This window comes from Pungitius pungitius, chromosome 2, assembly GCF_949316345.1.
Source record: "Pungitius pungitius chromosome 2, fPunPun2.1, whole genome shotgun sequence".
In the NCBI taxonomy this organism is placed as follows: Eukaryota; Metazoa; Chordata; class Actinopteri; order Perciformes; family Gasterosteidae; genus Pungitius; species Pungitius pungitius.
Window position 1 is genome coordinate 5,738,720 of NC_084901.1, and position 18,854 is coordinate 5,757,573.

The 18,854-nt window shown below is 45.4% G+C and overlaps 71 non-coding genes across 71 annotated transcripts; all 71 read right to left on the reverse strand.

Moving 5' to 3' along the window:
* Positions 1–59: 59 nt before the first annotated feature.
* On the reverse strand, positions 60–131 carry trnae-uuc (transfer RNA glutamic acid (anticodon UUC)). The gene has a single exon. It is a non-coding gene; the product is annotated as a tRNA-Glu (tRNA).
* Positions 132–462: 331 nt separating this feature from the next.
* On the reverse strand, positions 463–534 carry trnae-cuc (transfer RNA glutamic acid (anticodon CUC)). The gene has a single exon. It is a non-coding gene; the product is annotated as a tRNA-Glu (tRNA).
* A 100-nt stretch (positions 535–634) lies between these two features.
* Positions 635–706, reverse strand: trnae-uuc (transfer RNA glutamic acid (anticodon UUC)). The gene has a single exon. It is a non-coding gene; the product is annotated as a tRNA-Glu (tRNA).
* A 214-nt stretch (positions 707–920) lies between these two features.
* On the reverse strand, positions 921–992 carry trnae-cuc (transfer RNA glutamic acid (anticodon CUC)). The gene has a single exon. It is a non-coding gene; the product is annotated as a tRNA-Glu (tRNA).
* Positions 993–1,092: 100 nt separating this feature from the next.
* Positions 1,093–1,164, reverse strand: trnae-cuc (transfer RNA glutamic acid (anticodon CUC)). The gene has a single exon. It is a non-coding gene; the product is annotated as a tRNA-Glu (tRNA).
* Positions 1,165–1,264: 100 nt separating this feature from the next.
* trnae-cuc (transfer RNA glutamic acid (anticodon CUC)) lies at positions 1,265–1,336 on the reverse strand. Its single transcript has one exon. It is a non-coding gene; the product is annotated as a tRNA-Glu (tRNA).
* Positions 1,337–1,436: 100 nt separating this feature from the next.
* Positions 1,437–1,508, reverse strand: trnae-uuc (transfer RNA glutamic acid (anticodon UUC)). Its single transcript has one exon. It is a non-coding gene; the product is annotated as a tRNA-Glu (tRNA).
* A 331-nt stretch (positions 1,509–1,839) lies between these two features.
* Positions 1,840–1,911, reverse strand: trnae-uuc (transfer RNA glutamic acid (anticodon UUC)). Its single transcript has one exon. It is a non-coding gene; the product is annotated as a tRNA-Glu (tRNA).
* A 214-nt stretch (positions 1,912–2,125) lies between these two features.
* trnae-cuc (transfer RNA glutamic acid (anticodon CUC)) lies at positions 2,126–2,197 on the reverse strand. The gene has a single exon. It is a non-coding gene; the product is annotated as a tRNA-Glu (tRNA).
* Positions 2,198–2,297: 100 nt separating this feature from the next.
* Positions 2,298–2,369, reverse strand: trnae-cuc (transfer RNA glutamic acid (anticodon CUC)). The gene has a single exon. It is a non-coding gene; the product is annotated as a tRNA-Glu (tRNA).
* Positions 2,370–2,469: 100 nt separating this feature from the next.
* On the reverse strand, positions 2,470–2,541 carry trnae-cuc (transfer RNA glutamic acid (anticodon CUC)). The gene has a single exon. It is a non-coding gene; the product is annotated as a tRNA-Glu (tRNA).
* A 100-nt stretch (positions 2,542–2,641) lies between these two features.
* Positions 2,642–2,713, reverse strand: trnae-uuc (transfer RNA glutamic acid (anticodon UUC)). Its single transcript has one exon. It is a non-coding gene; the product is annotated as a tRNA-Glu (tRNA).
* A 214-nt stretch (positions 2,714–2,927) lies between these two features.
* Positions 2,928–2,999, reverse strand: trnae-cuc (transfer RNA glutamic acid (anticodon CUC)). The gene has a single exon. It is a non-coding gene; the product is annotated as a tRNA-Glu (tRNA).
* A 272-nt stretch (positions 3,000–3,271) lies between these two features.
* Positions 3,272–3,343, reverse strand: trnae-cuc (transfer RNA glutamic acid (anticodon CUC)). Its single transcript has one exon. It is a non-coding gene; the product is annotated as a tRNA-Glu (tRNA).
* A 100-nt stretch (positions 3,344–3,443) lies between these two features.
* trnae-uuc (transfer RNA glutamic acid (anticodon UUC)) lies at positions 3,444–3,515 on the reverse strand. The gene has a single exon. It is a non-coding gene; the product is annotated as a tRNA-Glu (tRNA).
* Positions 3,516–3,729: 214 nt separating this feature from the next.
* trnae-cuc (transfer RNA glutamic acid (anticodon CUC)) lies at positions 3,730–3,801 on the reverse strand. Its single transcript has one exon. It is a non-coding gene; the product is annotated as a tRNA-Glu (tRNA).
* A 100-nt stretch (positions 3,802–3,901) lies between these two features.
* trnae-cuc (transfer RNA glutamic acid (anticodon CUC)) lies at positions 3,902–3,973 on the reverse strand. The gene has a single exon. It is a non-coding gene; the product is annotated as a tRNA-Glu (tRNA).
* A 100-nt stretch (positions 3,974–4,073) lies between these two features.
* Positions 4,074–4,145, reverse strand: trnae-uuc (transfer RNA glutamic acid (anticodon UUC)). The gene has a single exon. It is a non-coding gene; the product is annotated as a tRNA-Glu (tRNA).
* Positions 4,146–4,476: 331 nt separating this feature from the next.
* Positions 4,477–4,548, reverse strand: trnae-uuc (transfer RNA glutamic acid (anticodon UUC)). The gene has a single exon. It is a non-coding gene; the product is annotated as a tRNA-Glu (tRNA).
* A 214-nt stretch (positions 4,549–4,762) lies between these two features.
* Positions 4,763–4,834, reverse strand: trnae-cuc (transfer RNA glutamic acid (anticodon CUC)). The gene has a single exon. It is a non-coding gene; the product is annotated as a tRNA-Glu (tRNA).
* A 272-nt stretch (positions 4,835–5,106) lies between these two features.
* Positions 5,107–5,178, reverse strand: trnae-uuc (transfer RNA glutamic acid (anticodon UUC)). Its single transcript has one exon. It is a non-coding gene; the product is annotated as a tRNA-Glu (tRNA).
* Positions 5,179–5,509: 331 nt separating this feature from the next.
* Positions 5,510–5,581, reverse strand: trnae-cuc (transfer RNA glutamic acid (anticodon CUC)). The gene has a single exon. It is a non-coding gene; the product is annotated as a tRNA-Glu (tRNA).
* Positions 5,582–5,681: 100 nt separating this feature from the next.
* On the reverse strand, positions 5,682–5,753 carry trnae-uuc (transfer RNA glutamic acid (anticodon UUC)). The gene has a single exon. It is a non-coding gene; the product is annotated as a tRNA-Glu (tRNA).
* Positions 5,754–5,967: 214 nt separating this feature from the next.
* On the reverse strand, positions 5,968–6,039 carry trnae-cuc (transfer RNA glutamic acid (anticodon CUC)). The gene has a single exon. It is a non-coding gene; the product is annotated as a tRNA-Glu (tRNA).
* A 100-nt stretch (positions 6,040–6,139) lies between these two features.
* Positions 6,140–6,211, reverse strand: trnae-cuc (transfer RNA glutamic acid (anticodon CUC)). The gene has a single exon. It is a non-coding gene; the product is annotated as a tRNA-Glu (tRNA).
* A 100-nt stretch (positions 6,212–6,311) lies between these two features.
* Positions 6,312–6,383, reverse strand: trnae-cuc (transfer RNA glutamic acid (anticodon CUC)). Its single transcript has one exon. It is a non-coding gene; the product is annotated as a tRNA-Glu (tRNA).
* A 100-nt stretch (positions 6,384–6,483) lies between these two features.
* Positions 6,484–6,555, reverse strand: trnae-uuc (transfer RNA glutamic acid (anticodon UUC)). Its single transcript has one exon. It is a non-coding gene; the product is annotated as a tRNA-Glu (tRNA).
* A 331-nt stretch (positions 6,556–6,886) lies between these two features.
* Positions 6,887–6,958, reverse strand: trnae-uuc (transfer RNA glutamic acid (anticodon UUC)). The gene has a single exon. It is a non-coding gene; the product is annotated as a tRNA-Glu (tRNA).
* A 214-nt stretch (positions 6,959–7,172) lies between these two features.
* On the reverse strand, positions 7,173–7,244 carry trnae-cuc (transfer RNA glutamic acid (anticodon CUC)). The gene has a single exon. It is a non-coding gene; the product is annotated as a tRNA-Glu (tRNA).
* Positions 7,245–7,344: 100 nt separating this feature from the next.
* Positions 7,345–7,416, reverse strand: trnae-cuc (transfer RNA glutamic acid (anticodon CUC)). Its single transcript has one exon. It is a non-coding gene; the product is annotated as a tRNA-Glu (tRNA).
* Positions 7,417–7,516: 100 nt separating this feature from the next.
* trnae-cuc (transfer RNA glutamic acid (anticodon CUC)) lies at positions 7,517–7,588 on the reverse strand. The gene has a single exon. It is a non-coding gene; the product is annotated as a tRNA-Glu (tRNA).
* A 100-nt stretch (positions 7,589–7,688) lies between these two features.
* trnae-uuc (transfer RNA glutamic acid (anticodon UUC)) lies at positions 7,689–7,760 on the reverse strand. Its single transcript has one exon. It is a non-coding gene; the product is annotated as a tRNA-Glu (tRNA).
* A 214-nt stretch (positions 7,761–7,974) lies between these two features.
* Positions 7,975–8,046, reverse strand: trnae-cuc (transfer RNA glutamic acid (anticodon CUC)). The gene has a single exon. It is a non-coding gene; the product is annotated as a tRNA-Glu (tRNA).
* Positions 8,047–8,146: 100 nt separating this feature from the next.
* Positions 8,147–8,218, reverse strand: trnae-cuc (transfer RNA glutamic acid (anticodon CUC)). The gene has a single exon. It is a non-coding gene; the product is annotated as a tRNA-Glu (tRNA).
* A 100-nt stretch (positions 8,219–8,318) lies between these two features.
* On the reverse strand, positions 8,319–8,390 carry trnae-uuc (transfer RNA glutamic acid (anticodon UUC)). Its single transcript has one exon. It is a non-coding gene; the product is annotated as a tRNA-Glu (tRNA).
* Positions 8,391–8,604: 214 nt separating this feature from the next.
* On the reverse strand, positions 8,605–8,676 carry trnae-cuc (transfer RNA glutamic acid (anticodon CUC)). Its single transcript has one exon. It is a non-coding gene; the product is annotated as a tRNA-Glu (tRNA).
* Positions 8,677–8,949: 273 nt separating this feature from the next.
* On the reverse strand, positions 8,950–9,021 carry trnae-cuc (transfer RNA glutamic acid (anticodon CUC)). The gene has a single exon. It is a non-coding gene; the product is annotated as a tRNA-Glu (tRNA).
* Positions 9,022–9,121: 100 nt separating this feature from the next.
* On the reverse strand, positions 9,122–9,193 carry trnae-cuc (transfer RNA glutamic acid (anticodon CUC)). The gene has a single exon. It is a non-coding gene; the product is annotated as a tRNA-Glu (tRNA).
* Positions 9,194–9,293: 100 nt separating this feature from the next.
* On the reverse strand, positions 9,294–9,365 carry trnae-uuc (transfer RNA glutamic acid (anticodon UUC)). Its single transcript has one exon. It is a non-coding gene; the product is annotated as a tRNA-Glu (tRNA).
* A 214-nt stretch (positions 9,366–9,579) lies between these two features.
* On the reverse strand, positions 9,580–9,651 carry trnae-cuc (transfer RNA glutamic acid (anticodon CUC)). The gene has a single exon. It is a non-coding gene; the product is annotated as a tRNA-Glu (tRNA).
* A 100-nt stretch (positions 9,652–9,751) lies between these two features.
* trnae-cuc (transfer RNA glutamic acid (anticodon CUC)) lies at positions 9,752–9,823 on the reverse strand. Its single transcript has one exon. It is a non-coding gene; the product is annotated as a tRNA-Glu (tRNA).
* A 100-nt stretch (positions 9,824–9,923) lies between these two features.
* On the reverse strand, positions 9,924–9,995 carry trnae-cuc (transfer RNA glutamic acid (anticodon CUC)). The gene has a single exon. It is a non-coding gene; the product is annotated as a tRNA-Glu (tRNA).
* Positions 9,996–10,095: 100 nt separating this feature from the next.
* trnae-uuc (transfer RNA glutamic acid (anticodon UUC)) lies at positions 10,096–10,167 on the reverse strand. Its single transcript has one exon. It is a non-coding gene; the product is annotated as a tRNA-Glu (tRNA).
* Positions 10,168–10,381: 214 nt separating this feature from the next.
* On the reverse strand, positions 10,382–10,453 carry trnae-cuc (transfer RNA glutamic acid (anticodon CUC)). Its single transcript has one exon. It is a non-coding gene; the product is annotated as a tRNA-Glu (tRNA).
* Positions 10,454–10,553: 100 nt separating this feature from the next.
* On the reverse strand, positions 10,554–10,625 carry trnae-cuc (transfer RNA glutamic acid (anticodon CUC)). Its single transcript has one exon. It is a non-coding gene; the product is annotated as a tRNA-Glu (tRNA).
* A 100-nt stretch (positions 10,626–10,725) lies between these two features.
* Positions 10,726–10,797, reverse strand: trnae-uuc (transfer RNA glutamic acid (anticodon UUC)). Its single transcript has one exon. It is a non-coding gene; the product is annotated as a tRNA-Glu (tRNA).
* A 331-nt stretch (positions 10,798–11,128) lies between these two features.
* trnae-uuc (transfer RNA glutamic acid (anticodon UUC)) lies at positions 11,129–11,200 on the reverse strand. The gene has a single exon. It is a non-coding gene; the product is annotated as a tRNA-Glu (tRNA).
* Positions 11,201–11,414: 214 nt separating this feature from the next.
* trnae-cuc (transfer RNA glutamic acid (anticodon CUC)) lies at positions 11,415–11,486 on the reverse strand. Its single transcript has one exon. It is a non-coding gene; the product is annotated as a tRNA-Glu (tRNA).
* A 272-nt stretch (positions 11,487–11,758) lies between these two features.
* Positions 11,759–11,830, reverse strand: trnae-uuc (transfer RNA glutamic acid (anticodon UUC)). The gene has a single exon. It is a non-coding gene; the product is annotated as a tRNA-Glu (tRNA).
* Positions 11,831–12,161: 331 nt separating this feature from the next.
* On the reverse strand, positions 12,162–12,233 carry trnae-uuc (transfer RNA glutamic acid (anticodon UUC)). The gene has a single exon. It is a non-coding gene; the product is annotated as a tRNA-Glu (tRNA).
* A 331-nt stretch (positions 12,234–12,564) lies between these two features.
* trnae-uuc (transfer RNA glutamic acid (anticodon UUC)) lies at positions 12,565–12,636 on the reverse strand. Its single transcript has one exon. It is a non-coding gene; the product is annotated as a tRNA-Glu (tRNA).
* Positions 12,637–12,967: 331 nt separating this feature from the next.
* trnae-cuc (transfer RNA glutamic acid (anticodon CUC)) lies at positions 12,968–13,039 on the reverse strand. The gene has a single exon. It is a non-coding gene; the product is annotated as a tRNA-Glu (tRNA).
* Positions 13,040–13,311: 272 nt separating this feature from the next.
* Positions 13,312–13,383, reverse strand: trnae-cuc (transfer RNA glutamic acid (anticodon CUC)). Its single transcript has one exon. It is a non-coding gene; the product is annotated as a tRNA-Glu (tRNA).
* Positions 13,384–13,483: 100 nt separating this feature from the next.
* On the reverse strand, positions 13,484–13,555 carry trnae-uuc (transfer RNA glutamic acid (anticodon UUC)). The gene has a single exon. It is a non-coding gene; the product is annotated as a tRNA-Glu (tRNA).
* A 214-nt stretch (positions 13,556–13,769) lies between these two features.
* trnae-cuc (transfer RNA glutamic acid (anticodon CUC)) lies at positions 13,770–13,841 on the reverse strand. The gene has a single exon. It is a non-coding gene; the product is annotated as a tRNA-Glu (tRNA).
* A 100-nt stretch (positions 13,842–13,941) lies between these two features.
* Positions 13,942–14,013, reverse strand: trnae-cuc (transfer RNA glutamic acid (anticodon CUC)). Its single transcript has one exon. It is a non-coding gene; the product is annotated as a tRNA-Glu (tRNA).
* A 100-nt stretch (positions 14,014–14,113) lies between these two features.
* On the reverse strand, positions 14,114–14,185 carry trnae-uuc (transfer RNA glutamic acid (anticodon UUC)). Its single transcript has one exon. It is a non-coding gene; the product is annotated as a tRNA-Glu (tRNA).
* A 331-nt stretch (positions 14,186–14,516) lies between these two features.
* Positions 14,517–14,588, reverse strand: trnae-uuc (transfer RNA glutamic acid (anticodon UUC)). Its single transcript has one exon. It is a non-coding gene; the product is annotated as a tRNA-Glu (tRNA).
* A 214-nt stretch (positions 14,589–14,802) lies between these two features.
* On the reverse strand, positions 14,803–14,874 carry trnae-cuc (transfer RNA glutamic acid (anticodon CUC)). The gene has a single exon. It is a non-coding gene; the product is annotated as a tRNA-Glu (tRNA).
* Positions 14,875–15,146: 272 nt separating this feature from the next.
* On the reverse strand, positions 15,147–15,218 carry trnae-uuc (transfer RNA glutamic acid (anticodon UUC)). The gene has a single exon. It is a non-coding gene; the product is annotated as a tRNA-Glu (tRNA).
* Positions 15,219–15,549: 331 nt separating this feature from the next.
* On the reverse strand, positions 15,550–15,621 carry trnae-uuc (transfer RNA glutamic acid (anticodon UUC)). The gene has a single exon. It is a non-coding gene; the product is annotated as a tRNA-Glu (tRNA).
* Positions 15,622–15,952: 331 nt separating this feature from the next.
* Positions 15,953–16,024, reverse strand: trnae-uuc (transfer RNA glutamic acid (anticodon UUC)). Its single transcript has one exon. It is a non-coding gene; the product is annotated as a tRNA-Glu (tRNA).
* Positions 16,025–16,238: 214 nt separating this feature from the next.
* Positions 16,239–16,310, reverse strand: trnae-cuc (transfer RNA glutamic acid (anticodon CUC)). Its single transcript has one exon. It is a non-coding gene; the product is annotated as a tRNA-Glu (tRNA).
* A 272-nt stretch (positions 16,311–16,582) lies between these two features.
* Positions 16,583–16,654, reverse strand: trnae-uuc (transfer RNA glutamic acid (anticodon UUC)). The gene has a single exon. It is a non-coding gene; the product is annotated as a tRNA-Glu (tRNA).
* A 331-nt stretch (positions 16,655–16,985) lies between these two features.
* trnae-uuc (transfer RNA glutamic acid (anticodon UUC)) lies at positions 16,986–17,057 on the reverse strand. Its single transcript has one exon. It is a non-coding gene; the product is annotated as a tRNA-Glu (tRNA).
* A 331-nt stretch (positions 17,058–17,388) lies between these two features.
* On the reverse strand, positions 17,389–17,460 carry trnae-uuc (transfer RNA glutamic acid (anticodon UUC)). Its single transcript has one exon. It is a non-coding gene; the product is annotated as a tRNA-Glu (tRNA).
* A 331-nt stretch (positions 17,461–17,791) lies between these two features.
* Positions 17,792–17,863, reverse strand: trnae-cuc (transfer RNA glutamic acid (anticodon CUC)). Its single transcript has one exon. It is a non-coding gene; the product is annotated as a tRNA-Glu (tRNA).
* Positions 17,864–18,135: 272 nt separating this feature from the next.
* Positions 18,136–18,207, reverse strand: trnae-cuc (transfer RNA glutamic acid (anticodon CUC)). Its single transcript has one exon. It is a non-coding gene; the product is annotated as a tRNA-Glu (tRNA).
* Positions 18,208–18,307: 100 nt separating this feature from the next.
* Positions 18,308–18,379, reverse strand: trnae-uuc (transfer RNA glutamic acid (anticodon UUC)). Its single transcript has one exon. It is a non-coding gene; the product is annotated as a tRNA-Glu (tRNA).
* Positions 18,380–18,593: 214 nt separating this feature from the next.
* Positions 18,594–18,665, reverse strand: trnae-cuc (transfer RNA glutamic acid (anticodon CUC)). Its single transcript has one exon. It is a non-coding gene; the product is annotated as a tRNA-Glu (tRNA).
* Positions 18,666–18,765: 100 nt separating this feature from the next.
* Positions 18,766–18,837, reverse strand: trnae-cuc (transfer RNA glutamic acid (anticodon CUC)). Its single transcript has one exon. It is a non-coding gene; the product is annotated as a tRNA-Glu (tRNA).
* Positions 18,838–18,854: the final 17 nt, after the last annotated feature.

Consider the following 18,854-nt stretch of genomic DNA (forward strand, 5'->3'; position numbering starts at 1 on the left):
TTCAGCACATCGAATAATTGGCGTAAATAAAAACATCAAGCCAGAACTTTAAATGACATTTCCCTGACCGGGAATCGAACCCGGGCCGCGGCGGTGAAAGCGCCGAATCCTAGCCACTAGACCACCAGGGACACATTCATGCTAATTAAGTCGTAATATCGGATCGAAAATATTCAGGACATGGAAAATATTGCTTGAATGAAAAGGCTAAACCAGGTTTCCCTGTCTACTAAGAGCATCAAACAATAACTACTTAACAGTGGGGGACAAGTTGATGCACATCACATCATTGAAATGTTGCAACGGACAACACAAGCATCAACTAAGGGTAACTTCAAATGCCATTTCCCTGACCGGGAATCGAACCTGGGCCGCATTATGTCCTCCAATCAGATCGAAAACATTCAGCACATCGAATAATTGGCGTAAATAAAAACATCAAGCCAGAACTTTAAATGACATTTCCCTGACCGGGAATCGAACCCGGGCCGCGGCGGTGAGAGCGCCGAATCCTAGCCACTAGACCATCAGGGACACAGTTGTGCATATTATGTCCTCCAATCAGATCGAAAACATTCAGGACATTGAATAATTGGCGTAAATAAAAACATCAAGCCAGAACTTTAAATGACATTTCCCTGACCGGGAATCGAACCCGGGCCGCGGCGGTGAAAGCGCCGAATCCTAGCCACTAGACCACCAGGGACACATTCATGCTAATTAAGTCGTAATATCGGATCGAAAATATTCAGGACATGGAAAATATTACTTGAATGAAAAGGCTAAACCAGGTTTCCCTGTCTACTAAGAGCATCAAACAATAACTACTTAACAGTGGGGGACAAGTTGATGCACATCACATCATTGAAATGTTGCAACTGACAACACAAGCATAAACTAAGGGTAACTTCAAATGCCATTTCCCTGACCGGGAATCGAACCCGGGCCGCGGCGGTGAGAGCGCCGAATCCTAGCCACTAGACCATCAGGGACACAGTTGTGCATATTATGTCCTCCAATCAGATCGAAAACATTCAGCACATCGAATAATAGGCTTAAATTAAAACATCAAGTCAGAACTTTAAAAGCCAATTCCCTGACCGGGAATCGAACCCGGGCCGCGGCGGTGAGAGCGCCGAATCCTAGCCACTAGACCATCAGGGACACAGTTGTGCATATTATGTCCTCCAATCAGATCGAAAACATTCAGCACATCGAATAATTGGCTTAAATTAAAACATCAAGTCAGAACTTTAAAAGCCAATTCCCTGACCGGGAATCGAACCCGGGCCGCGGCGGTGAGAGCGCCGAATCCTAGCCACTAGACCATCAGGGACACAGTTGTGCATATTATGTCCTCCAATCAGATCGAAAACATTCAGCACATCGAATAATTGGCGTAAATAAAAACATCAAGCCAGAACTTTAAATGACATTTCCCTGACCGGGAATCGAACCCGGGCCGCGGCGGTGAAAGCGCCGAATCCTAGCCACTAGACCACCAGGGACACATTCATGCTAATTAAGTCGTAATATCGGATCGAAAATATTCAGGACATGGAAAATATTGCTTGAATGAAAAGGCTAAACCAGGTTTCCCTGTCTACTAAGAGCATCAAACAATAACTACTTAACAGTGGGGGACAAGTTGATGCACATCACATCATTGAAATGTTGCAACGGACAACACAAGCATCAACTAAGGGTAACTTCAAATGCCATTTCCCTGACCGGGAATCGAACCTGGGCCGCATTATGTCCTCCAATCAGATCGAAAACATTCAGCACATCGAATAATTGGCGTAAATAAAAACATCAAGCCAGAACTTTAAATGACATTTCCCTGACCGGGAATCGAACCCGGGCCGCGGCGGTGAAAGCGCCGAATCCTAGCCACTAGACCACCAGGGACACATTAATGCTAATTAAGTCGTAATATCGGATCGAAAATATTCAGGACATGGAAAATATTGCTTGAATGAAAAGGCTAAACCAGGTTTCCCTGTCTACTAAGAGCATCAAACAATAACTACTTAACAGTGGGGGACAAGTTGATGCACATCACATCATTGAAATGTTGCAACGGACAACACAAGCATCAACTAAGGGTAACTTCAAATGCCATTTCCCTGACCGGGAATCGAACCCGGGCCGCGGCGGTGAGAGCGCCGAATCCTAGCCACTAGACCATCAGGGACACAGTTGTGCATATTATGTCCTCCAATCAGATCGAAAACATTCAGCACATCGAATAATTGGCTTAAATTAAAACATCAAGTCAGAACTTTAAAAGCCAATTCCCTGACCGGGAATCGAACCCGGGCCGCGGCGGTGAGAGCGCCGAATCCTAGCCACTAGACCATCAGGGACACAGTTGTGCATATTATGTCCTCCAATCAGATCGAAAACATTCAGCACATCGAATAATTGGCTTAAATTAAAACATCAAGTCAGAACTTTAAAAGCCAATTCCCTGACCGGGAATCGAACCCGGGCCGCGGCGGTGAGAGCGCCGAATCCTAGCCACTAGACCATCAGGGACACAGTTGTGCATATTATGTCCTCCAATCAGATCGAAAACATTCAGCACATCGAATAATTGGCGTAAATAAAAACATCAAGCCAGAACTTTAAATGACATTTCCCTGACCGGGAATCGAACCCGGGCCGCGGCGGTGAAAGCGCCGAATCCTAGCCACTAGACCACCAGGGACACATTCATGCTAATTAAGTCGTAATATCGGATCGAAAATATTCAGGACATGGAAAATATTGCTTGAATGAAAAGGCTAAACCAGGTTTCCCTGTCTACTAAGAGCATCAAACAATAACTACTTAACAGTGGGGGACAAGTTGATGCACATCACATCATTGAAATGTTGCAACTGACAACACAAGCATAAACTAAGGGTAACTTCAAATGCCATTTCCCTGACCGGGAATCGAACCCGGGCCGCGGCGGTGAGAGCGCCGAATCCTAGCCACTAGACCATCAGGGACACAGTTGTGCATATTATGTCCTCCAATCAGATCGAAAACATTCAACACATCGAATAATAGGCTTAAATTAAAACATCAAGTCAGAACTTTAAAAGCCAATTCCCTGACCGGGAATCGAACCCGGGCCGCGGCGGTGAGAGCGGCGAATCCTAGCCACTAGACCATCAGGGACACAGTTGTGCATATTATGTCCTCCAATCAGATCGAAAACATTCAGCACATCGAATAATTGGCTTAAATTAAAACATCAAGTCAGAACTTTAAAAGCCAATTCCCTGACCGGGAATCGAACCCGGGCCGCGGCGGTGAGAGCGCCGAATCCTAGCCACTAGACCATCAGGGACACAGTTGTGCATATTATGTCCTCCAATCAGATCGAAAACATTCAGCACATCGAATAATTGGCGTAAATAAAAACATCAAGCCAGAACTTTAAATGACATTTCCCTGACCGGGAATCGAACCCGGGCCGCGGCGGTGAAAGCGCCGAATCCTAGCCACTAGACCACCAGGGACACATTCATGCTAATTAAGTCGTAATATCGGATCGAAAATATTCAGGACATGGAAAATATTGCTTGAATGAAAAGGCTAAACCAGGTTTCCCTGTCTACTAAGAGCATCAAACAATAACTACTTAACAGTGGGGGACAAGTTGATGCACATCACATCATTGAAATGTTGCAACTGACAACACAAGCATAAACTAAGGGTAAGTTCAAATGCCATTTCCCTGACCGGGAATCGAACCCGGGCCGCGGCGGTGAGAGCGCCGAATCCTAGCCACTAGACCATCAGGGACACAGTTGTGCATATTATGTCCTCCAATCAGATCGAAAACATTCAGCACATCGAATAATAGGCTTAAATTAAAACATCAAGTCAGAACTTTAAAAGCCAATTCCCTGACCGGGAATCGAACCCGGGCCGCGGCGGTGAGAGCGCCGAATCCTAGCCACTAGACCATCAGGGACACAGTTGTGCATATTATGTCCTCCAATCAGATCGAAAACATTCAGCACATCGAATAATTGGCGTAAATAAAAACATCAAGCCAGAACTTTAAATGACATTTCCCTGACCGGGAATCGAACCCGGGCCGCGGCGGTGAAAGCGCCGAATCCTAGCCACTAGACCACCAGGGACACATTCATGCTAATTAAGTCGTAATATCGGATCGAAAATATTCAGGACATGGAAAATATTGCTTGAATGAAAAGGCTAAACCAGGTTTCCCTGTCTACTAAGAGCATCAAACAATAACTACTTAACAGTGGGGGACAAGTTGATGCACATCACATCATTGAAATGTTGCAACGGACAACACAAGCATCAACTAAGGGTAACTTCAAATGCCATTTCCCTGACCGGGAATCGAACCTGGGCCGCATTATGTCCTCCAATCAGATCGAAAACATTCAGCACATCGAATAATTGGCGTAAATAAAAACATCAAGCCAGAACTTTAAATGACATTTCCCTGACCGGGAATCGAACCCGGGCCGCGGCGGTGAAAGCGCCGAATCCTAGCCACTAGACCACCAGGGAAACATTCATGCTAATTAAGTCGTAATATCGGATCGAAAATATTCAGGACATGGAAAATATTGCTTGAATGAAAAGGCTAAACCAGGTTTCCCTGTCTACTAAGAGCATCAAACAATAACTACTTAACAGTGGGGGACAAGTTGATGCACATCACATCATTGAAATGTTGCAACTGACAACACAAGCATAAACTAAGGGTAACTTCAAATGCCATTTCCCTGACCGGGAATCGAACCCGGGCCGCGGCGGTGAGAGCGCCGAATCCTAGCCACTAGACCATCAGGGACACAGTTGTGCATATTATGTCCTCCAATCAGATCGAAAACATTCAGCACATCGAATAATAGGCTTAAATTAAAACATCAAGTCAGAACTTTAAAAGCCAATTCCCTGACTGGGAATCGAACCCGGGCCGCGGCGGTGAGAGCGCCGAATCCTAGCCACTAGACCATCAGGGACACAGTTGTGCATATTATGTCCTCCAATCAGATCGAAAACATTCAGCACATCGAATAATTGGCGTAAATAAAAACATCAAGCCAGAACTTTAAATGACATTTCCCTGACCGGGAATCGAACCCGGGCCGCGGCGGTGAAAGCGCCGAATCCTAGCCACTAGACCACCAGGGACACATTCATGCTAATTAAGTCGTAATATCGGATCGAAAATATTCAGGACATGGAAAATATTGCTTGAATGAAAAGGCTAAACCAGGTTTCCCTGTCTACTAAGAGCATCAAACAATAACTACTTAACAGTGGGGGACAAGTTGATGCACATCACATCATTGAAATGTTGCAACGGACAACACAAGCATCAACTAAGGGTAACTTCAAATGCCATTTCCCTGACCGGGAATCGAACCTGGGCCGCATTATGTCCTCCAATCAGATCGAAAACATTCAGCACATCGAATAATTGGCGTAAATAAAAACATCAAGCCAGAACTTTAAATGACATTTCCCTGACCGGGAATCGAACCCGGGCCGCGGCGGTGAGAGCGCCGAATCCTAGCCACTAGACCATCAGGGACACAGTTGTGCATATTATGTCCTCCAATCAGATCGAAAACATTCAGGACATTGAATAATTGGCGTAAATAAAAACATCAAGCCAGAACTTTAAATGACATTTCCCTGACCGGGAATCGAACCCGGGCCGCGGCGGTGAAAGCGCCGAATCCTAGCCACTAGACCACCAGGGACACATTCATGCTAATTAAGTCGTAATATCGGATCGAAAATATTCAGGACATGGAAAATATTACTTGAATGAAAAGGCTAAACCAGGTTTCCCTGTCTACTAAGAGCATCAAACAATAACTACTTAACAGTGGGGGACAAGTTGATGCACATCACATCATTGAAATGTTGCAACTGACAACACAAGCATAAACTAAGGGTAACTTCAAATGCCATTTCCCTGACCGGGAATCGAACCCGGGCCGCGGCGGTGAGAGCGCCGAATCCTAGCCACTAGACCATCAGGGACACAGTTGTGCATATTATGTCCTCCAATCAGATCGAAAACATTCAGCACATCGAATAATAGGCTTAAATTAAAACATCAAGTCAGAACTTTAAAAGCCAATTCCCTGACCGGGAATCGAACCCGGGCCGCGGCGGTGAGAGCGCCGAATCCTAGCCACTAGACCATCAGGGACACAGTTGTGCATATTATGTCCTCCAATCAGATCGAAAACATTCAGCACATCGAATAATTGGCTTAAATTAAAACATCAAGTCAGAACTTTAAAAGCCAATTCCCTGACCGGGAATCGAACCCGGGCCGCGGCGGTGAGAGCGCCGAATCCTAGCCACTAGACCATCAGGGACACAGTTGTGCATATTATGTCCTCCAATCAGATCGAAAACATTCAGCACATCGAATAATTGGCGTAAATAAAAACATCAAGCCAGAACTTTAAATGACATTTCCCTGACCGGGAATCGAACCCGGGCCGCGGCGGTGAAAGCGCCGAATCCTAGCCACTAGACCACCAGGGACACATTCATGCTAATTAAGTCGTAATATCGGATCGAAAATATTCAGGACATGGAAAATATTGCTTGAATGAAAAGGCTAAACCAGGTTTCCCTGTCTACTAAGAGCATCAAACAATAACTACTTAACAGTGGGGGACAAGTTGATGCACATCACATCATTGAAATGTTGCAACGGACAACACAAGCATCAACTAAGGGTAACTTCAAATGCCATTTCCCTGACCGGGAATCGAACCTGGGCCGCATTATGTCCTCCAATCAGATCGAAAACATTCAGCACATCGAATAATTGGCGTAAATAAAAACATCAAGCCAGAACTTTAAATGACATTTCCCTGACCGGGAATCGAACCCGGGCCGCGGCGGTGAAAGCGCCGAATCCTAGCCACTAGACCACCAGGGACACATTAATGCTAATTAAGTCGTAATATCGGATCGAAAATATTCAGGACATGGAAAATATTGCTTGAATGAAAAGGCTAAACCAGGTTTCCCTGTCTACTAAGAGCATCAAACAATAACTACTTAACAGTGGGGGACAAGTTGATGCACATCACATCATTGAAATGTTGCAACGGACAACACAAGCATCAACTAAGGGTAACTTCAAATGCCATTTCCCTGACCGGGAATCGAACCCGGGCCGCGGCGGTGAGAGCGCCGAATCCTAGCCACTAGACCATCAGGGACACAGTTGTGTATATTATGTCCTCCAATCAGATCGAAAACATTCAGCACATCGAATAATTGGCTTAAATTAAAACATCAAGTCAGAACTTTAAAAGCCAATTCCCTGACCGGGAATCGAACCCGGGCCGCGGCGGTGAGAGCGCCGAATCCTAGCCACTAGACCATCAGGGACACAGTTGTGCATATTATGTCCTCCAATCAGATCGAAAACATTCAGCACATCGAATAATAGGCTTAAATTAAAACATCAAGTCAGAACTTTAAAAGCCAATTCCCTGACCGGGAATCGAACCCGGGCCGCGGCGGTGAGAGCGCCGAATCCTAGCCACTAGACCATCAGGGACACAGTTGTGCATATTATGTCCTCCAATCAGATCGAAAACATTCAGGACATTGAATAATTGGCGTAAATAAAAACATCAAGCCAGAACTTTAAATGACATTTCCCTGACCGGGAATCGAACCCGGGCCGCGGCGGTGAAAGCGCCGAATCCTAGCCACTAGACCACCAGGGACACATTCATGCTAATTAAGTCGTAATATCGGATCGAAAATATTCAGGACATGGAAAATATTGCTTGAATGAAAAGGCTAAACCAGGTTTCCCTGTCTACTAAGAGCATCAAACAATAACTACTTAACAGTGGGGGACAAGTTGATGCACATCACATCATTGAAATGTTGCAACGGACAACACAAGCATCAACTAAGGGTAACTTCAAATGCCATTTCCCTGACCGGGAATCGAACCCGGGCCGCGGCGGTGAGAGCGCCGAATCCTAGCCACTAGACCATCAGGGACACAGTTGTGCATATTATGTCCTCCAATCAGATCGAAAACATTCAGCACATCGAATAATAGGCTTAAATTAAAACATCAAGTCAGAACTTTAAAAGTCAATTCCCTGACCGGGAATCGAACCCGGGCCGCGGCGGTGAGAGCGCCGAATCCTAGCCACTAGACCATCAGGGACACAGTTGTGCATATTATGTCCTCCAATCAGATCGAAAACATTCAGCACATCGAATAATTGGCGTAAATAAAAACATCAAGCCAGAACTTTAAATGACATTTCCCTGACCGGGAATCAAACCCGGGCCGCGGCGGTGAAAGCGCCGAATCCTAGCCACTAGACCACCAGGGACACATTCATGCTAATTAAGTCGTAATATCGGATCGAAAATATTCAGGACATGGAAAATATTGCTTGAATGAAAAGGCTAAACCAGGTTTCCCTGTCTACTAAGAGCATCAAACAATAACTACTTAACAGTGGGGGACAAGTTGATGCACATCACATCATTGAAATGTTGCAACTGACAACACAAGCATAAACTAAGGGTAACTTCAAATGCCATTTCCCTGACCGGGAATCGAACCCGGGCCGCGGCGGTGAGAGCGCCGAATCCTAGCCACTAGACCATCAGGGACACAGTTGTGCATATTTTGTCCTCCAATCAGATCGAAAACATTCAGCACATCGAATAATTGGCTTAAATTAAAACATCAAGTCAGAACTTTAAAAGCCAATTCCCTGACCGGGAATCGAACCCGGGCCGCGGCGGTGAGACCGCCGAATCCTAGCCACTAGACCATCAGGGACACAGTTGTGCATATTATGTCCTCCAATCAGATCGAAAACATTCAGCACATCGAATAATTGGCTTAAATTAAAACAAGCAAGTCAGAACTTTAAAAGTCAATTCCCTGACCGGGAATCGAACCCGGGCCGCGGCGGTGAGAGCGCCGAATCCTAGCCACTAGACCATCAGGGACACAGTTGTGCATATTATGTCCTCCAATCAGATCGAAAACATTCAGCACATCGAATAATTGGCGTAAATAAAAACATCAAGCCAGAACTTTAAAAGCCAATTCCCTGACCGGGAATCGAACCCGGGCCGCGGCGGTGAGAGCGCCGAATCCTAGCCACTAGACCATCAGGGACACAGTCGTGCATATTATGTCCTCCAATCAGATCGAAAACATTCAGCACATCGAATAATAGGCTTAAATTAAAACATCAAGTCAGAACTTTAAAAGCCAATTCCCTGACCGGGAATCGAACCCGGGCCGCGGCGGTGAAAGCGCCGAATCCTAGCCACTAGACCACCAGGGACACATTCATGCTAATTAAGTCGTAATATCGGATCGAAAATATTCAGGACATGGAAAATATTGCTTGAATGAAAAGGCTAAACCAGGTTTCCCTGTCTACTAAGAGCATCAAACAATAACTACTTAACAGTGGGGGACAAGTTGATGCACATCACATCATTGAAATGTTGCAACTGACAACACAAGCATAAACTAAGGGTAACTTCAAATGCCATTTCCCTGACCGGGAATCGAACCCGGGCCGCGGCGGTGAGAGCGCCGAATCCTAGCCACTAGACCATCAGGGACACAGTTGTGCATATTATGTCCTCCAATCAGATCGAAAACATTCAGCACATCGAATAATTGGCTTAAATTAAAACATCAAGTCAGAACTTTAAAAGCCAATTCCCTGACCGGGAATCGAACCCGGGCCGCGGCGGTGAGAGCGCCGAATCCTAGCCACTAGACCATCAGGGACACAGTTGTGCATATTATGTCCTCCAATCAGATCGAAAACATTCAGCACATCGAATAATTGGCTTAAATTAAAACATCAAGTCAGAACTTTAAAAGCCAATTCCCTGACCGGGAATCGAACCCGGGCCGCGGCGGTGAGAGCGCCGAATCCTAGCCACTAGACCATCAGGGACACAGTTGTGCATATTATGTCCTCCAATCAGATCGAAAACATTCAGCACATCGAATAATTGGCGTAAATAAAAACATCAAGCCAGAACTTTAAATGACATTTCCCTGACCAGGAATCGAACCCGGGCCGCGGCGGTGAAAGCGCCGAATCCTAGCCACTAGACCACCAGGGACACATTCATGCTAATTAAGTCGTAATATCGGATCGAAAATATTCAGGACATGGAAAATATTGCTTGAATGAAAAGGCTAAACCAGGTTTCCCTGTCTACTAAGAGCATCAAACAATAACTACTTAACAGTGGGGGACAAGTTGATGCACATCACATCATTGAAATGTTGCAACTGACAACACAAGCATAAACTAAGGGTAAGTTCAAATGCCATTTCCCTGACCGGGAATCGAACCCGGGCCGCGGCGGTGAGAGCGCCGAATCCTAGCCACTAGACCATCAGGGACACAGTTGTGCATATTATGTCCTCCAATCAGATCGAAAACATTCAGCACATCGAATAATAGGCTTAAATTAAAACATCAAGTCAGAACTTTAAAAGCCAATTCCCTGACCGGGAATCGAACCCGGGCCGCGGCGGTGAGAGCGCCGAATCCTAGCCACTAGACCATCAGGGACACAGTTGTGCATATTATGTCCTCCAATCAGATCGAAAACATTCAGCACATCGAATAATTGGCGTAAATAAAAACATCAAGCCAGAACTTTAAATGACATTTCCCTGACCGGGAATCGAACCCGGGCCGCGGCGGTGAAAGCGCCGAATCCTAGCCACTAGACCACCAGGGACACATTCATGCTAATTAAGTCGTAATATCGGATCGAAAATATTCAGGACATGGAAAATATTGCTTGAATGAAAAGGCTAAACCAGGTTTCCCTGTCTACTAAGAGCATCAAACAATAACTACTTAACAGTGGGGGACAAGTTGATGCACATCACATCATTGAAATGTTGCAACGGACAACACAAGCATCAACTAAGGGTAACTTCAAATGCCATTTCCCTGACCGGGAATCGAACCTGGGCCGCATTATGTCCTCCAATCAGATCGAAAACATTCAGCACATCGAATAATTGGCGTAAATAAAAACATCAAGCCAGAACTTTAAATGACATTTCCCTGACCGGGAATCGAACCCGGGCCGCGGCGGTGAAAGCGCCGAATCCTAGCCACTAGACCACCAGGGAAACATTCATGCTAATTAAGTCGTAATATCGGATCGAAAATATTCAGGACATGGAAAATATTGCTTGAATGAAAAGGCTAAACCAGGTTTCCCTGTCTACTAAGAGCATCAAACAATAACTACTTAACAGTGGGGGACAAGTTGATGCACATCACATCATTGAAATGTTGCAACTGACAACACAAGCATAAACTAAGGGTAACTTCAAATGCCATTTCCCTGACCGGGAATCGAACCCGGGCCGCGGCGGTGAGAGCGCCGAATCCTAGCCACTAGACCATCAGGGACACAGTTGTGCATATTATGTCCTCCAATCAGATCGAAAACATTCAGCACATCGAATAATAGGCTTAAATTAAAACATCAAGTCAGAACTTTAAAAGCCAATTCCCTGACTGGGAATCGAACCCGGGCCGCGGCGGTGAGAGCGCCGAATCCTAGCCACTAGACCATCAGGGACACAGTTGTGCATATTATGTCCTCCAATCAGATCGAAAACATTCAGCACATCGAATAATTGGCGTAAATAAAAACATCAAGCCAGAACTTTAAATGACATTTCCCTGACCGGGAATCGAACCCGGGCCGCGGCGGTGAAAGCGCCGAATCCTAGCCACTAGACCACCAGGGACACATTCATGCTAATTAAGTCGTAATATCGGATCGAAAATATTCAGGACATGGAAAATATTGCTTGAATGAAAAGGCTAAACCAGGTTTCCCTGTCTACTAAGAGCATCAAACAATAACTACTTAACAGTGGGGGACAAGTTGATGCACATCACATCATTGAAATGTTGCAACGGACAACACAAGCATCAACTAAGGGTAACTTCAAATGCCATTTCCCTGACCGGGAATCGAACCTGGGCCGCATTATGTCCTCCAATCAGATCGAAAACATTCAGCACATCGAATAATTGGCGTAAATAAAAACATCAAGCCAGAACTTTAAATGACATTTCCCTGACCGGGAATCGAACCCGGGCCGCGGCGGTGAAAGCGCCGAATCCTAGCCACTAGACCACCAGGGACACATTCATGCTAATTAAGTCGTAATATCGGATCGAAAATATTCAGGACATGGAAAATATTGCTTGAATGAAAAGGCTAAACCAGGTTTCCCTGTCTACTAAGAGCATCAAACAATAACTACTTAACAGTGGGGGACAAGTTGATGCACATCACATCATTGAAATGTTGCAACGGACAACACAAGCATCAACTAAGGGTAACTTCAAATGCCATTTCCCTGACCGGGAATCGAACCTGGGCCGCATTATGTCCTCCAATCAGATCGAAAACATTCAGCACATCGAAAAATTGGCGTAAATAAAAACATCAAGCCAGAACTTTAAATGACATTTCCCTGACCGGGAATCGAACCCGGGCCGCGGCGGTGAAAGCGCCGAATCCTAGCCACTAGACCACCAGGGACACATTCATGCTAATTAAGTCGTAATATCGGATCGAAAATATTCAGGACATGGAAAATATTGCTTGAATGAAAAGGCTAAACCAGGTTTCCCTGTCTACTAAGAGCATCAAACAATAACTACTTAACAGTGGGGGACAAGTTGATGCACATCACATCATTGAAATGTTGCAACGGACAACACAAGCATCAACTAAGGGTAACTTCAAATGCCATTTCCCTGACCGGGAATCGAACCTGGGCCGCATTATGTCCTCCAATCAGATCGAAAACATTCAGCACATCGAATAATTGGCGTAAATAAAAACATCAAGCCAGAACTTTAAATGACATTTCCCTGACCGGGAATCGAACCCGGGCCGCGGCGGTGAGAGCGCCGAATCCTAGCCACTAGACCATCAGGGACACAGTTGTGCATATTATGTCCTCCAATCAGATCGAAAACATTCAACACATCGAATAATAGGCTTAAATTAAAACATCAAGTCAGAACTTTAAAAGCCAATTCCCTGACCGGGAATCGAACCCGGGCCGCGGCGGTGAGAGCGGCGAATCCTAGCCACTAGACCATCAGGGACACAGTTGTGCATATTATGTCCTCCAATCAGATCGAAAACATTCAGCACATCGAATAATTGGCTTAAATTAAAACATCAAGTCAGAACTTTAAAAGCCAATTCCCTGACCGGGAATCGAACCCGGGCCGCGGCGGTGAGAGCGCCGAATCCTAGCCACTAGACCATCAGGGACACAGTTGTGCATATTATGTCCTCCAATCAGATCGAAAACATTCAGCACATCGAATAATTGGCGTAAATAAAAACATCAAGCCAGAACTTTAAATGACATTTCCCTGACCGGGAATCGAACCCGGGCCGCGGCGGTGAAAGCGCCGAATCCTAGCCACTAGACCACCAGGGACACATTCATGCTAATTAAGTCGTAATATCGGATCGAAAATATTCAGGACATGGAAAATATTGCTTGAATGAAAAGGCTAAACCAGGTTTCCCTGTCTACTAAGAGCATCAAACAATAACTACTTAACAGTGGGGGACAAGTTGATGCACATCACATCATTGAAATGTTGCAACTGACAACACAAGCATAAACTAAGGGTAAGTTCAAATGCCATTTCCCTGACCGGGAATCGAACCCGGGCCGCGGCGGTGAGAGCGCCGAATCCTAGCCACTAGACCATCAGGGACACAGTTGTGCATATTATGTCCTCCAATCAGATCGAAAACATTCAGCACATCGAATAATAGGCTTAAATTAAAACATCAAGTCAGAACTTTAAAAGCCAATTCCCTGACCGGGAATCGAACCCGGGCCGCGGCGGTGAGAGCGCCGAATCCTAGCCACTAGACCATCAGGGACACAGTTGTGCATATTATGTCCTCCAATCAGATCGAAAACATTCAGCACATCGAATAATTGGCGTAAATAAAAACATCAAGCCAGAACTTTAAATGACATTTCCCTGACCGGGAATCGAACCCGGGCCGCGGCGGTGAAAGCGCCGAATCCTAGCCACTAGACCACCAGGGACACATTCATGCTAATTAAGTCGTAATATCGGATCGAAAATATTCAGGACATGGAAAATATTGCTTGAATGAAAAGGCTAAACCAGGTTTCCCTGTCTACTAAGAGCATCAAACAATAACTACTTAACAGTGGGGGACAAGTTGATGCACATCACATCATTGAAATGTTGCAACGGACAACACAAGCATCAACTAAGGGTAACTTCAAATGCCATTTCCCTGACCGGGAATCGAACCTGGGCCGCATTATGTCCTCCAATCAGATCGAAAACATTCAGCACATCGAATAATTGGCGTAAATAAAAACATCAAGCCAGAACTTTAAATGACATTTCCCTGACCGGGAATCGAACCCGGGCCGCGGCGGTGAAAGCGCCGAATCCTAGCCACTAGACCACCAGGGAAACATTCATGCTAATTAAGTCGTAATATCGGATCGAAAATATTCAGGACATGGAAAATATTGCTTGAATGAAAAGGCTAAACCAGGTTTCCCTGTCTACTAAGAGCATCAAACAATAACTACTTAACAGTGGGGGACAAGTTGATGCACATCACATCATTGAAATGTTGCAACTGACAACACAAGCATAAACTAAGGGTAACTTCAAATGCCATTTCCCTGACCGGGAATCGAACCCGGGCCGCGGCGGTGAGAGCGCCGAATCCTAGCCACTAGACCATCAGGGACACAGTTGTGCATATTATGTCCTCCAATCAGATCGAAAACATTCAGCACATCGAATAATAGGCTTAAATTAAAACATCAAGTCAGAACTTTAAAAGCCAATTCCCTGACTGGGAATCGAACCCGGGCCGCGGCGGTGAGAGCGCCGAATCCTAGCCACTAGACCATCAGGGACACAGTTGTGCATATTATGTCCTCCAATCAGATCGAAAACATTCAGCACATCGAATAATTGGCGTAAATAAAAACATCAAGCCAGAACTTTAAATGACATTTCCCTGACCGGGAATCGAACCCGGGCCGCGGCGGTGAAAGCGCCGAATCCTAGCCACTAGACCACCAGGGACACATTCATGCTAATTAAGTCGTAATATCGGATCGAAAATATTCAGGACATGGAAAATATTGCTTGAATGAAAAGGCTAAACCAGGTTTCCCTGTCTACTAAGAGCATCAAACAATAACTACTTAACAGTGGGGGACAAGTTGATGCACATCACATCATTGAAATGTTGCAACGGACAACACAAGCATCAACTAAGGGTAACTTCAAATGCCATTTCCCTGACCGGGAATCGAACCTGGGCCGCATTATGTCCTCCAATCAGATCGAAAACATTCAGCACATCGAATAATTGGCGTAAATAAAAACATCAAGCCAGAACTTTAAATGACATTTCCCTGACCGGGAATCGAACCCGGGCCGCGGCGGTGAAAGCGCCGAATCCTAGCCACTAGACCACCAGGGACACATTCATGCTAATTAAGTCGTAATATCGGATCGAAAATATTCAGGACATGGAAAATATTGCTTGAATGAAAAGGCTAAACCAGGTTTCCCTGTCTACTAAGAGCATCAAACAATAACTACTTAACAGTGGGGGACAAGTTGATGCACATCACATCATTGAAATGTTGCAACGGACAACACAAGCATCAACTAAGGGTAACTTCAAATGCCATTTCCCTGACCGGGAATCGAACCTGGGCCGCATTATGTCCTCCAATCAGATCGAAAACATTCAGCACATCGAATAATTGGCGTAAATAAAAACATCAAGCCAGAACTTTAAATGACATTTCCCTGACCGGGAATCGAACCCGGGCCGCGGCGGTGAAAGCGCCGAATCCTAGCCACTAGACCACCAGGGAAACATTCATGCTAATTAAGTCGTAATATCGGATCGAAAATATTCAGGACATGGAAAATATTGCTTGAATGAAAAGGCTAAACCAGGTTTCCCTGTCTACTAAGAGCATCAAACAATAACTACTTAACAGTGGGGGACAAGTTGATGCACATCACATCATTGAAATGTTGCAACTGACAACACAAGCATAAACTAAGGGTAACTTCAAATGCCATTTCCCTGACCGGGAATCGAACCCGGGCCGCGGCGGTGAGAGCGCCGAATCCTAGCCACTAGACCATCAGGGACACAGTTGTGCATATTATGTCCTCCAATCAGATCGAAAACATTCAGCACATCGAATAATAGGCTTAAATTAAAACATCAAGTCAGAACTTTAAAAGCCAATTCCCTGACTGGGAATCGAACCCGGGCCGCGGCGGTGAGAGCGCCGAATCCTAGCCACTAGACCATCAGGGACACAGTTGTGCATATTATGTCCTCCAATCAGATCGAAAACATTCAGCACATCGAATAATTGGCGTAAATAAAAACATCAAGCCAGAACTTTAAATGACATTTCCCTGACCGGGAATCGAACCCGGGCCGCGGCGGTGAAAGCGCCGAATCCTAGCCACTAGACCACCAGGGACACATTCATGCTAATTAAGTCGTAATATCGGATCGAAAATATTCAGGACATGGAAAATATTGCTTGAATGAAAAGGCTAAACCAGGTTTCCCTGTCTACTAAGAGCATCAAACAATAACTACTTAACAGTGGGGGACAAGTTGATGCACATCACATCATTGAAATGTTGCAACGGACAACACAAGCATCAACTAAGGGTAACTTCAAATGCCATTTCCCTGACCGGGAATCGAACCTGGGCCGCATTATGTCCTCCAATCAGATCGAAAACATTCAGCACATCGAATAATTGGCGTAAATAAAAACATCAAGCCAGAACTTTAAATGACATTTCCCTGACCGGGAATCGAACCCGGGCCGCGGCGGTGAAAGCGCCGAATCCTAGCCACTAGACCACCAGGGACACATTCATGCTAATTAAGTCGTAATATCGGATCGAAAATATTCAGGACATGGAAAATATTGCTTGAATGAAAAGGCTAAACCAGGTTTCCCTGTCTACTAAGAGCATCAAACAATAACTACTTAACAGTGGGGGACAAGTTGATGCACATCACATCATTGAAATGTTGCAACGGACAACACAAGCATCAACTAAGGGTAACTTCAAATGCCATTTCCCTGACCGGGAATCGAACCTGGGCCGCATTATGTCCTCCAATCAGATCGAAAACATTCAGCACATCGAAAAATTGGCGTAAATAAAAACATCAAGCCAGAACTTTAAATGACATTTCCCTGACCGGGAATCGAACCCGGGCCGCGGCGGTGAAAGCGCCGAATCCTAGCCACTAGACCACCAGGGACACATTCATGCTAATTAAGTCGTAATATCGGATCGAAAATATTCAGGACATGGAAAATATTGCTTGAATGAAAAGGCTAAACCAGGTTTCCCTGTCTACTAAGAGCATCAAACAATAACTACTTAACAGTGGGGGACAAGTTGATGCACATCACATCATTGAAATGTTGCAACGGACAACACAAGCATCAACTAAGGGTAACTTCAAATGCCATTTCCCTGACCGGGAATCGAACCTGGGCCGCATTATGTCCTCCAATCAGATCGAAAACATTCAGCACATCGAATAATTGGCGTAAATAAAAACATCAAGCCAGAACTTTAAATGACATTTCCCTGACCGGGAATCGAACCCGGGCCGCGGCGGTGAGAGCGCCGAATCCTAGCCACTAGACCATCAGGGACACAGTTGTGCATATTATGTCCTCCAATCAGATCGAAAACATTCAACACATCGAATAATAGGCTTAAATTAAAACATCAAGTCAGAACTTTAAAAGCCAATTCCCTGACCGGGAATCGAACCCGGGCCGCGGCGGTGAGAGCGGCGAATCCTAGCCACTAGACCATCAGGGACACAGTTGTGCATATTATGTCCTCCAATCAGATCGAAAACATTCAGCACATCGAATAATTGGCTTAAATTAAAACATCAAGTCAGAACTTTAAAAGCCAATTCCCTGACCGGGAATCGAACCCGGGCCGCGGCGGTGAGAGCGCCGAATCCTAGCCACTAGACCATCAGGGACACAGTTGTGCATATTATGTCCTCCAATCAGATCGAAAACATTCAGCACATCGAATAATTGGCGTAAATAAAAACATCAAGCCAGAACTTTAAATGACATTTCCCTGACCGGGAATCGAACCCGGGCCGCGGCGGTGAAAGCGCCGAATCCTAGCCACTAGACCACCAGGGACACATTCATGCTAATTAAGTCGTAATATCGGATCGAAAATATTCAGGACATGGAAAATATTGCTTGAATGAAAAGGCTAAACCAGGTTTCCCTGTCTACTAAGAGCATCAAACAATAACTACTTAACAGTGGGGGACAAGTTGATGCACATCACATCATTGAAATGTTGCAACTGACAACACAAGCATAAACTAAGGGTAAGTTCAAATGCCATTTCCCTGACCGGGAATCGAACCCGGGCCGCGGCGGTGAGAGCGCCGAATCCTAGCCACTAGACCATCAGGGACACAGTTGTGCATATTATGTCCTCCAATCAGATCGAAAACATTCAGCACATGGAATAATAGGCTTAAATTAAAACATCAAGTCAGAACTTTAAAAGCCAATTCCCTGACCGGGAATCGAACCCGGGCCGCGGCGGTGAGAGCGCCGAATCCTAGCCACTAGACCATCAGGGACACAGTTGTGCATATTA